The sequence below is a fragment of the Suricata suricatta genome, chromosome 11, assembly GCF_006229205.1.
Source record: "Suricata suricatta isolate VVHF042 chromosome 11, meerkat_22Aug2017_6uvM2_HiC, whole genome shotgun sequence".
Taxonomy (NCBI): Eukaryota; Metazoa; Chordata; class Mammalia; order Carnivora; family Herpestidae; genus Suricata; species Suricata suricatta.
Window position 1 is genome coordinate 46,401,587 of NC_043710.1, and position 4,166 is coordinate 46,405,752.

Below are 4,166 nucleotides of genomic sequence, written 5' to 3' on the forward strand. Positions count from 1 at the left end.
ATATATATACACTCTAACCTCCCCAAGAGGGGATCATTGTTTATCCATTTTACGGATGATGAAGGATGCTCAGAGACATTGTCACTTGCTTAGTGTCAAACAGCTACAAAGGGGTGGACTGGGCTCCCAACCCACAGCTATTTGGTTCTAAAGTTCATGGTCTCCCTTCTGGGGTAGCATGCCAACTACCACATTCATGACTGCCTCCTGTAGGTGGGTCTAGGTGAGCCTTTTGGGAAAGAGGGTGAGGAGAGGTATGAAATTATCCTTGTACTTTTCTTAACATTCCCTGGGGAGAAGGTTGGCGGGAAGGAAGAGAGAAAACTCCTTTACGAGAGTTCTGATCATGGTAGGAAGGAGAAGTAAAGTGGATATTGAAGAGTCAACTTGTGCTGAGAAGGCAGTGTGACTTAGTGGGTGGGCATGAAGCCGAAGAGTCCTCAAGTTCTGGGTTTGGGCCCCAAGGCCAGACTGTATTAGCTTTGTGACCTCAAGCAAGTTATTTAATCTGGAGAAGCCTGAGTTTCATCTCTAATAATGAGACCTACTTTCTAGGGTTTTCATGTGGGTTAAATAAGAAACGACAAGTAAAACACTTCTCACAGTTTGAGGCACCCCTGCTCCCCAAAAGGTAGCTGTCATCACACTACGTTAAAGTACACAGTGCTCTGAGGACTCAGGGGAGACATTCTAAGGGCCCTTCTAGTCCAAATCACAATGCTCAAGCACTGTATGATACAGGGAAGTGAGAGGGAGGCAGTTCATGTTCAGTGCTTTTCTTTATGTAAATTAAAAAATTATTTTCAAGTTAGTTAACATACCATGTAGTCTTGACTTCAGGTCTTTTTGTAAAATTTTGGATTGTGGCAAGATATATATAACACGAACATCTATCATCTTCACTACTTTTAAGTGTAGAGTTTAGTAAAGTACATTTGCATTGTTGTGCAACCAATCTTTAGAATTCTTTTCATCTCATAAAACTAAAATTCTGCACCCATCACACTCCCCACTCTTCTCTCTTCCAGCCCCTGGCAACCGATATTCCACTTTCTGCCTCTACGAATTTGACTACTCTAAGTAAGTGGAATCATACCGTATTTGTCTTTTTGTGACTGGTTTATTTTACTTAGTATGATGTCCTCAAAGTTCTTCCATGTCGCAGCATGTGTCTAAATTTCCTTCTTTTTTAAGGCTGAGTAATATTTTATTATGTATATATGCCACACTTTGCTTAACCACTCCTCCATCAATAAACACGTGCATTGCTTCCAACTTTTGGCTATTGTGGGTAATGCCTCTATGAAGACTGGTGTCCAAATATCTCTTTGAGACCTTGCTTTCAGTTCTTTTGGGTATGTACTCAGAAGGGCAATTGTTGGATCACATGGGAATTCTTTTTTAAATTTTTGGAGAAACCATCATACTGGTTTCCACATTAGCTGCACCATTGTACAATTGTTCCAATTTCTCCACATTCTCAACACTTCTTCCAACCTTCCTTCTGTCCTTCCTTCCTTCCTTTCTTTTGGAACCTACTTTTTTATTGCTGTTCAAGAAAGAGTCATCTTTCAGACAGCAACTTCATTTCATCCTCATGTTTGTCTTCCATCGAGGGTGAGGCCCTATGGCTATCCAGAGCTCGTGGGCTATGCAGGAAATCTAGAATAGGTTTCTGGTTTCAAGACGGTGTCCATTAGGGGCTCAGCCAAGCAATAGGTGTTTATAGCCACTGCCCTCTGCACTCAGAGAGGTTTACAAGCTAGACTGACACCAGGCAAGTCCCATTGAGGGTGGGAGCCTTGGGTGTTGTGTGCTTTCCAGCCTGTCGTTCCTTAAGCTATAAATGTTTACCAAGAGAGTGTGGAGATGTCAGTCTCCAAAGAGTGTCTGGGTTGATGTGTGTGTAGGGGATGGTGCTGGGCCCGTCAGAGACCATACAGGCTCCCATGTGATGTTGCTGCGTGAAAGCTGGAAAACGAGCAGTTAATGTCCTGCCCAAGTCAGTGTCTCCAGGCTGGTGGTGGATGATTTTGTACAACCTGCACATCTAGGCCCCGAGACCACAGGCAAATATCAGTGAAGCAAAGCTGGCTTCCCAGCAGTGCTGAGTTTATAAACCTTCTCAAGTTCCCATATTTGTCTCTTAAAAAATGAATCCAGTGACATTTCTACATAGCTTGCAGCTTTGCCTGTGGATATGTGGATGTTTTCAGTGAGGGAACAGTAAAAGTCTGAAGAGGGCCAGATTAATTTTCTTGTTTTTGTTGGCATTTTGTGGATTTAAACTTGGAGTGATTAGTTGTTAAAATGAAATCGCTTCCCTCCAGGTTTCAGTGAAGGCTTCAAGATCCTGGTGCTTTCTGAAGTAAGTGGTATCACGTCACGCTGGTCAGAATGGCTAAAATGAACAAATCAGGAGGTTAGAGATATTGGTGAGGATGTGGAGAAATGGGCACCCTGTTACTCTGTTGGTGGGAATGTAAACTGGTGTAGATGCTCTGGAAAACAGTATGGAGGTTCCTCAGAAAACTATCCATAGAACTCCCCTATGACCCAGCAATATCACTGCTAGGGATTTACCCAAGGGATACAGGAGTGCTGATGCATAGGGGCACATGGACCCCAATGTTCATAGCAGCACTTTCAACAATAGCCAAATCATGGAAAGAGCCTAAATGTCCATCAACTGATGAATGGATCAAGAAGATGTGGTTTATTTATACAATGGAGTACTACATGGCAATGAGAAAGAATGAAATCTGGCCATTTGTAGCAACATGGATGGAACTCGAGGGTGTTATGCTAAGTGAAATAAGTCAGGCAGAGAAGGACAGATACCATATGTTTTCACTTATAAAACAGGAGAAACTTAACAGAGGACCATGCGGGAGAGAAAGGGGAAAAATAGTTGGGGAGAGGGAGGGAGGCAAACCATATGAGACTCTTGAATACTGAGAACAAACTGAGGGCTGATGGGGGTGGGAAAGGGGAAGATGGGTGATGGGCATGGAGGAGGGCACTTGTTGGGATGAGCACTGGGTGTTATATGGAAACCAACTTGACAATAAACTATGAAAGAAAACAAATCTTGCTTTTGTGTATCTTGCTGGGGAAATGTAGTTTTATCTTTTCAGCTTCTGAAATATAGGAAGGAGGCTGAAATGGGGATTTCACCTTATCTAACACATTCTTACTCGCAATCCAAGGCCACATCAAATGCTATTCCCCTCAGAGGTTCCACTCCTTCTGGCTCCCTTCCCCCAGTAGAAAGAGTCCTCCTGTGTGTTCCCACAGCTCAGGTAACATGTTGGTCTCCTTTGGTAAGGTGAAAAGCTTCTTTTTTGTAATGTTTTTATTTATTTTATTTATTTATTTTTAAATTTTTTGTTTTATTTATTTCTTAAAACTATTTTTAATGTTTTATTTATTTATTTATTTTTAACATATGCAATTATTTTCCATCATTTACAATACAGTAGTTACAATGACACTCCAAACAGAAAAGCAAAGTAAAAAACCAAAACCCCCACTTCTATTTCATGTAATTAGACTTATACAGAAATTAGAAGGTTAAGTAACAACTAGTTAATCACCTAATTTCACAGCTATCTGAAGTGGCAATCGTTATATAGCAGCTTATCTATGATACATTCAAGATACATGATATAATTTATTACTTGCCCTTAAGCTACAACACAGCCTGCTTAGTACCTTTCCTTAAATTCCACCTCTATACTACAATATGCTTGAGGTCCATGCAAAAAAGTGTCTACCTTTTATATAGGAAATGGATGATTAAGTCTTTGGTGTTGTAAAAGCAACTTCATTCAAACATAACCACCCCCACCACCAAAAAAAAACAAGAGGGAAAAAAAAAGTAAAGAAAATAATAAGGGAAAAACCCAAGACACACTTCCTAGGGGAAAAAAAAAACAGCATGTAATTTCTGTCCTTGACGGAATGTATTAAATAAGCAAACACCCCCAACAAGCAAAACAAGTACTACAATGAAAAAATATTAAAAAAAGAAAACCCTCTCACATGCATAAATGAAAGATTGCACACAAAGAACTCACATCTTTTCAAGCTTCAATAGTAAATATTCTGCTACTATGTATTAAATACTGCATGGTTTGCCCAAGCTAAGATGAAACCACATCATG